This window comes from Notamacropus eugenii, chromosome 4, assembly GCF_028372415.1.
Source record: "Notamacropus eugenii isolate mMacEug1 chromosome 4, mMacEug1.pri_v2, whole genome shotgun sequence".
Taxonomy (NCBI): Eukaryota; Metazoa; Chordata; class Mammalia; order Diprotodontia; family Macropodidae; genus Notamacropus; species Notamacropus eugenii.
In genome coordinates, this window is record NC_092875.1 from 254,538,128 (window position 1) to 254,547,635 (window position 9,508).

The window sequence follows — 9,508 nt, forward strand, 5'->3', positions numbered from 1 at the left end:
TCTAATCTATTCATCAATCTGAAAGCACTTATTACATGGTTATTCAGTGCCAAGAACTCTTTTTGTCTCAAAATATTTTTAATAAATGTTTTTATTTTTAGTTGATTCTCAGTAGAAACAAGTTACTTAATGTATCTAAAAATCTGGGAATGTTTCTTTCTCTCTTCCCTTCTCCTTGTTTTGGTCTCAAATCACCAGCAGGTGTCTCAGACAAGGTTGACAAAGCTTGTCAAAGCTGTCTTGATAGCCTGAATAATGGCACCTTTGTCAATGCCATATGTCTTCAGCAGCTCTGCCAGCTTCCTGCTTCTAGGGACTTTAGAGACCACCAAGAGAGTGATGGTGATGCCAGGTTCACCCATTAAGGTGGCAGCTACAATATCTCCTATGGCACTCTCATGGTAATGGTCTTTCATAGCCAGAATTTAGTCATGAGTGACTGGGGCACTGTCAAGGACAAGTTTCTTATCCCGGGGCTTAATTGTAAAAGAATCAAGCATCCAAATGTTGATATTTTCTTTCCTTAGCAGCTCTGCAGCTGCCAGAGCTTCATGGAGGGTCATTTCAGCTCCAATCACCTTGTTATCCTTGCTCTTCAGGACCATCTTAACCTGATCAATCTGGAAGTGTTTATTGTTTTTATAAATGATTGCATTGTCCGAGTAGCTAGTTCTTATGAAACTGGTGCCTTTTGTGTTAGCAGCTAACTCAACCATTTTCTCAGTAGCCACAGCATCACTCAGGTAAAAGACTGTCCCATTGGGAATGTTCCAGAACATGGCAAGATCTTCAAGGGCCATCTGAGGAGGACCATCTTCACTGATAGACAGCCCACAGTGCGAACCACACAGGTTGATGTTGCTATCATAAATGGCTGCCATATGGATCTAGTTGAAGGCCCTCCTGAAGAAAGCAACAGGTATGGTCCTGCCCCATGTGGTACATCCCACGGTGATGATCACCATGTTCTGTTCTGCAAAGAAACATTCAATGAAGTGATTGGGACACTCCTTCTTAAAGAGTTCTGAGAAAGTAGAATTCTTGATGTCCTCATCCACGGCAATCACATGGTCAGTGGCATGCCCAAGTTTGACCAGCATCATGCCATAGGCTTTTCTGGTGTCTAGTTTTTCTCTAAAAAGTGTGAAATTTGAGGGAGATGGCACCCAGATTTTGGTAATGTTCACTGTGGGGGCATCTTCTTTGGGAAGGGTAGCTAGAATCTTCTTCTTGCTTTGGATTTGACTGTATATTTCCTTGATGAACTGTTCTTCCATGTTTTGGAGAAGGAGCTTCCCATGCCAAGCTTCCTTATCTTCTACACCTGAGATTCCTCTGTCTTTATATGTCTTTGCAATGACAGCCAGTGGCTTATCCTTGCCCTTGTTGAAGACATTTCAGAGTTCTTCCACTCTGTGTCCATTCACAACCGTGACATTCCAACCAAAGGATTCACATCACTTCTGGTGCATTTCCAAGTTGTGCCACAGTAGGACTGGGTCTTTGGCCCAGCCTAAAATCAAAGATGGCAACCACGTCCAACATGTAGAATCCTGCAAAGACCATGGCCTGTCACATGGAGCCTTCAGAAACCTCCCCATTACCTAAGCAAACAATAAACATGGTAACTGGCTTTGTAGAAGTATGCGCCTATTGTAGTCCATTCCACACACTGCTCCAAGCCCCTGACCCAGGGAGCCAGTAACCACATCTCTAAAAGCTTATTTAACGGCTGTCTAGAATGGAGGTGATCTTCCTTAAGTTCAACAGCTCAGCCTCTGGTAGGAAGCCAGCCTCAGCCCAGACCACATAGAATACGGGAGTTGCATGATCCTTGGAAAGCATAAAACAATCTTTACTGGAGTCTCTGAGATCTTGGGGTTTATACTTCATGGTATGGAAGAAGATGACCACACTACTGCCACACTACAGCATGATGTGAGGTGGCCCAATCTGGCCACCATTGTGACCTGGATGGAGCTGATGCACAACTGGTTGGTGGTGTCCTTCAGTGCTTGCGGTTTCTGTTGGTCAGGCATATGGTAATCCTCCATGGTGAAGTGGGTTTGGCATGAATCCTGAGCTTGGTGGCAGAGGAAGCAGCAAGGGGAGCAGAGAAGGGGAGCTAACGAGGAAGGAGGATGAAGATGAGGAGGGCCTGCCCCAGCCTGTTATCTTATGACTAGGCCTATCTGCGGGAGGAGCTTGGGCCCTAGATTGGTTCCTTTTATTGCTGTGGATATAAATACATAAGTGGTGGTCCCTGCCCTCAAGGAGTTTTTAGTTTCTTTGGGAATCTAAAGGATATTGATGTGATTTCCTTAACTTACTTTTTTTCCAGAAAATTCATCAAATAATGAACCTATTTCTATGGTAGAAACATTAACATTAATTACTATTTTTTAATGAAAATGTAATATATTTTCTGATTCATAAAAAGCAAATAAAAGTGAAGAAGGAGGATGAAGATACAAAACAAATGCACAAAAAGAAGACAAAGATTTCAGTGTCCAGCCAGGTAGTTCCACAAGGAGATTCACAGAACCAAGAAAAGAAGAAAATTAGAGTTAAAGAATTTTCACAAAACAGACCTTAACCCTAAAGCAATTTTCTGTCTTATTCAGAAAATTTTGTCATTCTCTATATGGAAGAAAATAGACCTATAATTCCTTCCAGCTCTAATAGTAGTACCTAGCAATTATATTGCATTTAAGATTTGCAAAGCACTATGTGCAATTATTTGAACCTTATAATACTCCTGTTACATAAATGCTGTTATCCCAAGTTTTGCTTAGTGTTCAGTCATTTCAGTTGTGTCTGCCTCTCTGTGACCCCATTTTTGGTTTTCTTGGCAAAGATATTGGAATAATTTGCATTTCCTTCTCCAGCTCATTTTACAGATGAGGAAACTGAAGCAAACAAAATTAAGTGACTTGTCTAGGGTCACACTTCTAGTCAATGTCTGAGACCAGACTTGAACTTGAGAAAATGAGTTTTCTTGACTCTAGGACCAACACTCTAACCACTGTGCCACATAGCCGCTGTCTTTAAAAATGAAAACAACAGCAAAACAACGCCTCAGAATAAAATCAAAAACAAATGAACAAAAAACAATTGAGGCTGAGAGAAAGGAAATGACTTGTTCAAGTTCTCATAGCCAATGACTATCTGGGGAATGATTGCATTTAGCTCATTCTACCTCCAAGTCCAGTGCCCTGTCTATCTCATTAATTCCATTTTAAAGTTATGTCATCTAGCACAGATTAAGCATTTACTTTGTACTAAGCACAGCGCCAAGTGCTAACAATAGAAATAGAAATAAAATGGCAGCTCCTGCCCTAAAGGAAGTTACAGTTTGATGAGGAAGAAGAACACATAAAAAGGAGCTGAAGAGGGGAATAAAAGTGGAGGGGGACTGAAAGAATCCTGCAGAGAGTCATGATAAAGTCCTGCAGAGATGGTTTTATTTCTTAACAACTAAATGACAAGGCATTTTCTTCAGCATGGATGATGTATCTGAATTTTCTTATCTATCTTTCTGCTTGTCGTCCATGTGGGTAGTCAGCATATTCAGATCAAAGGAAAGGCATTATACCAACATCTTCTGAAAGATGTGACACCTCCTTCATCATAGATTTTAGATTTAATTTGTTTATACCAGCTTTTAAATTAACGGCTTCTTTATTTCGTAATCCTTCAATATTTTTCTATCAGCATTAGTCAGGTATTAATATAGAATGCCTTTCTTAAATTTTCAGTTAAAAAACCTTGCTAAGATTTTACCGGGTAGAGAGAGTTGCAATTCTTGTTAGAATCTCATTGTCGTAAAATTACATTTGCTCATTTTGTTGCCAAGGTAGCATCCTCCATTTCAAAGTCTCAAATGAGGATATTAAGCTTTTCAGTTTGTTTCTTAGAAGGTTAATGAAGCAAAGCATTGATGGAAAATGAGTTTTAACTGGAAACAAGCATATTTCTCCAAAAACTTGGCAGTTTGAAAATTGATTTTTTTCCCATATAATATAGTGGTTACTATATTGTATTAATTTAAATATCATCTATTTTAATATATAATAATAGGGAGAATGATTCAGAAAAATGAATGGACTTATGTTACCATCTGTGGTTATGTTGAATCAACTTCTCTGATGGTGAAGCTTTTAGGGATAACATTTAAGAACCCTTTAAGCAAAGAGGAATCTGGGAGTATATAAGGTGTCCTGGGCTGATTAACTGTACCATTCCACTGAGATATCTGGGTGCCCTTTCAAAGGTCACTAACAGCTTCTTAATCCAAAAAAAAAAATATTTGCTGTGTTCTTTCTTGATCCTTTTCCTATATTAAGTACTGTGAGTCTCCTCCTCTTGAAAATCTATTTTCTTCTTTGTTTTTGTCATGCTACCCAGGTTCAATTATTATTTTTTTTATCATTTTTTTTCCCCAGCTCCCTCATTGGCTTCTTTTTCTCTTCTGACTTCCTAATTTTAAATATTTTTTGGTGCTCTTTTCCTTGCCTTTCTAACATTCGCTCTTGGGGTTCTCTTTCACTCCTAGAAGTTCACCTCTTCTCTGTGGATGGCACCCAAATATACTTCCAGCTTCCATATCTCTTCCAGACTTCAGATTCTTATTTTTACTGCATCCAAGACCAAAACAGACAAACAAATTGAATCCCTCATCTCTTTTCTATCTGAATAGCAATAGGGAATAAATCTGTGATTTCATGGGTAGAGAGAATTCTCAGATGTGGAAACTTTTACCAATCTAGACCAGTATCTTCCTTATAAATTAAACTCTTATAAAAGGTGAATAGAGCAGAAAGAAGCTATAAATATTTTGTTGAAAGTCACATAATTCCAGAATAGGGAAGACATAGAACTTAAACCCACGTCTTCCTTACTCCGAGATAATCTTTCTATATACTGTGACATAGTTGCCCCACTCTGGATAACAATTCATCAAACATTTAAATAAAGAGAAGGTATTATTCTCCCTCACTCGTGTGTGTTTATAATGTTTTCCCTTCTCATTTTTACCTCTCAGAATACCTGGTTTCCTTTAAAAATCATTCCAAATGCATATTTTACAACTGCAGTCTTTTAATTACCACAGTGTCAGGTACCCTCCTTTTCAAACCTTTCCTGTATTCATTACCTATACATTTTCTACTTATATATTTGTGAATGTCATCTCTACCTTCAGAATGTGAGCCTCTTGAGGGAAAGGTCTACTTCACTTTTGTCCTTGTATTCGCAGATCGTAGTCGAGTGCCTGTAGAGTGCCTGATGTATAATAAGTTCTCAATATATAGTTGTTGGTTGATTTTTCCAACCTCAGCAGCTTGAAGTTGTTCAGCAAGTTCTCATAATACATGGTTTCCATTTTACCACCTTTGTTTCCCTCTTTTGGATGTATTCTGTCTTCCTTTCTCAAATTTCCTACAGCATAATCTCTCCTCATTTACTCTAAACTTTTTTACTACTTAACCTTAAATTCAAAAAGATTCAAGAAAGGCTCTTTTCTCTCTGACACCTCAAGTTATCTTTAGACTCCTAAACCATTTCCTGACTCACCAGAATTCTCTGCCATGGCCATGGACCCTAAAATTTCTTTTGTCTTCACTTGTTTCATGCATGCCTTCTCTAATCTTATCTGATTTGCCTTTGCCATAATTCCCCCCCACACACACACACATCAACTGGCTCATTATATTGGGCTTTATTGCCTCATTAACCTTTTGTCCCAGAAAAACATTGAATCTTATTGCCCTGGGACCACAAGATTAGGCCTCACTGATGCTTTTGCTGAATCTATCTTTCCTTATTTTATTCTTGTTATTAAATTGTATCTTCATTCATTCATACATCTATTCACACAACAAACATTTGTGAAATACATTCTCTATTCCAGGCATACATATATAGGCTTTGGGGAACAACAATCTCTCTGACCAATCCTTCTCTGTCTCCTTTTCTGGATCCTCATGCAGATCATACCCTCTAACGAAAGGTGGACATTTCTCAGGGTTCTGTCTTGGACCTTCTTCACTTGATGATCTCATCAGTATCCACAAATTTTGTTACCATCTTTATCCTGAAGATTCTCGAATCTATCTATTCTTTCCCAATCTCTCTACTAACCTTCAATCTTGCATCTCCAACTGCTTTTTAAACATTTCAAAATGGATGTCCTATAGATGTCTTAAACTTAACATATACAAAACCCAACTCACTTTCTTTCTCCTTAAACCCTGACTCCATTCTACCTTCCCTATTATTATAGAGGCTAACACCATCCTCCCAGTCCCTCAGGCTTACAACCCAGGAGTCATCTGGATTTTTCATTATCTCTCACCCTCTTCCATTCCCATATCCAGTATAGTGGATTGGAAAGAGACAGAGAGAGAGAGAGAGAGAGAGAGAGAGAGAGAGAGAGAGAGAGAGAGAGAGAGAGATGATTTAAAGAGTGATCTCCTTGACTCAAATCAAATACAAGGGATTAAAAGATCTCAGACACAATTAGAAGTATGTACATTGGTAAGGAGATATTGTGTGTGTGTGAGGTAGAGGTGAGGGGAGTGACTTAGACATTATTTTGTGTATAGAACTGAGGAGATGTAAAGGACAGTCTCATTTTATTGTGAAAAATAAGAGAAAAGGTACTCTGCAAATACAGAGGGATAAAGAACTGTTATAGTGGGCTTGAGAAGAGAAGAAATAACTCCAGGGAAGCCAGATAGAGAGTTCAGCATGGAAAAGTAAAATAATTGATGTGGGAGTGAAGACCTTGTTGAGGGTACATGAATGAAATGTGTGGCACATTCAGTCTTCATGCTTATGTGAAATCCTCCAATGAAGACAAATGATAAGCCATGAGAGTTGAGGCTAGAAAAAGGATGAATAGGGATAAGAGAAGGGAGGAGTATCAAAGGCAATGTAAAGTTGCCCTGAGGGGGAATGGCCCATCTGACTGCTACCTCAGGTTTCATTAGCATAGTCAATCTCATCTGTGTACTCCTAAGATTCTTATCTTATTCTCTTTAAAGGTAGTAATATAGACTGGGTGGAGAGGTATAATCTAATATAGACATTTAGCCCTGTTCTAAGCCATTCACTTCACAAGTGATGATACACCCTCTTCAAGGAAGTGGCATTCTATGGACCCAGCATGAAATAAGTAATTCTTCTTAAATATATTGCATTATTAAAATACTCTCCCTATCTATAAGGCCAAGAGACACCACTAGGCCTCTCCTGCAGATAAGGAAACTGAAGAGTGAATTCTGTCATATTTCTATAGTTTTATTCTCACTGGTCTGAGAGCTTGATCAACTTTTAGCTGGACTTGTGGACTTTGGACTACGTAGACTAGCTGGGTGACAGTAAGGCAGTTTGTTGATGTAGAAGAAAGAGCTTTTATTAAATACTTGATAAATATTTGCTGACTGAGTGACTCACCGACTCTTTAAATTGCTTATTATTTATTTATTTATCATTTCCATTTCTGGAGAGATTTTTATGGATTACCCTGAACTGAAAAATTTTTCATGCATGTTGTGATATTTTGACAGGCATATGATGTATAACATCTTCTGCATATCACTTGTCTGAACAAATCTGGGAAAATAAAATTCTATATGTATATATATATGTATATAAGTGAGGATATTAGTCAATATCTCAGGACTATGATTTTTAGGCAAATAGGTGTTCAGTAACTTGGTATATGTACTCTGGCGATTTAGAGTTGGCTATTTTAGTTTATAGTTGTCATATGACTAACTCTGACAGAATAGAACTTAAGAATTCCTAGGATACATTTTTATAATTTTAGAAATAGCTACTGTGAGAATGCACAAATAAGGATGTGTTGGAAATTTTGCAAATGTTAGCCAAACTTAGATCTTTGCATGCAATTTCATATTGGCAGAAGACTATTCAAAGTTTAGAGATGAAATTGAATTCCTGCAAAGGATGGAAAGAGATTGTATGATCATAAATTTCAACTGATATTTTTTGATGGAGCTGGACCTACAATTTTATTGGTGTAAAGTTCTTCCAGCATGGCAATTCCCTCCTTGGATACAGTTTAGCATATCATCTGTAAAATGTATTATTGGAGAGTTGCCTAGGAAATTAAGAGTTTAAGTGACTTGTACAAAACCACACAGCCAATATGTAGACAAGAAAGGACTTAACTCTCTCTAGCAGTCAACATATATAAAGTACTTTATAAATCTTAAAACATTACACAAATGCTAGCTCTGATTATTATCATTGACTTAGGGAAGGTTAAAATACTTCAAAGACTAGTTATATAAAGAGAATAAATTCCTACCAATATAAAACTTTGTTTATCATTTATGTGGCAAAACAATTCAGATTAAGAATCATAGTATAGACACAGAAATTAAATCAGATATTATTCTGTTAATCATCTGTTAAATCTGGGTCATATCCACTTTTTATAGTAGTTAAAATACTGTTTGTATTTTGCCATGAAAAAATAAAATAGAATATTTGGTAGTTTTTGTCAAAGGCATTTTCTTTCAAAATTAAAAAAAAATTGATTTAAAATGTCATTTACATCAGTCCTTGACACTTGAAATTTACACTCTTTACTTGATCACTTTTTCAGCCTAGTAAGTGATAATTAATCCTATTTATACTTAGCGATGAATCCATATCCTTCTGAATGCATATCATATTGCAAATCATTTCAAATCATGTAAGCAACAGAAAGAATTACAGGGAAAATGGAAGTTGAAACTATTATGAGGACAGATAAAAGGTGCTCATTTGCATATTCATCCTTTTTTTTTGAGTGGTCAATAAATGCTTACCTGGAAATAATTTATATCTTAAAATATTGTACAGGGGGAAAGGTCTCTGTTGTGGAGATCTTATGCTTAGTCACATGAATATCTTCATAGACAGAACACTCACACAAGCAGAAAAAGGCAATAATCTACACAATCCACCTAAACAATATGTTCCTAGGCAAAACTGTGACTGTAAGCTCCGTGAAGGTAGGGGGATGTCTGACCTAAACATTATATCTTTTTCAAGGTCTTACATTTAGTAGATATTAAATGTTTGGCATAAGTGACGTACTAGATAGCAAGCTGGTCTTACAATCAGAAGAACCTAACTTAAAATCTGGCCACAGACACACATTATCCATTTGACCCAAAGCAAATCACTTAACCTCTGTGTGCCTCAGTTTCCTCAAGTGTAAAATGGAATAATAGTAGGTGGTTTTACAGAACAAATGAAATAATAATTTTAAAGCACATAGCACAGTGCCTGGCACATAATAAGTGCTTTAAATATAAGCTATTATTACTTATTTTTATTATATTGTTCTTGAATTAAATTGAAAGATGATTTTTATTAGTTGCAATTCTCCAACTTCATATGCCCTTCCATTTAAGGTGTATCTATTCTTGAGAACCAAGGTTTGAAGGGGTAGCCAGATTCCTTGGCACCAAGATTTGTTTCTTTATTT

General features: G+C 37.1%; 1 pseudogene; it reads right to left on the reverse strand.

Moving 5' to 3' along the window:
- Window positions 1–206: 206 nt before the first annotated feature.
- On the reverse strand, window positions 207–2,054 carry LOC140502472 (transketolase pseudogene; annotated as a pseudogene).
- Window positions 2,055–9,508: the final 7,454 nt, after the last annotated feature.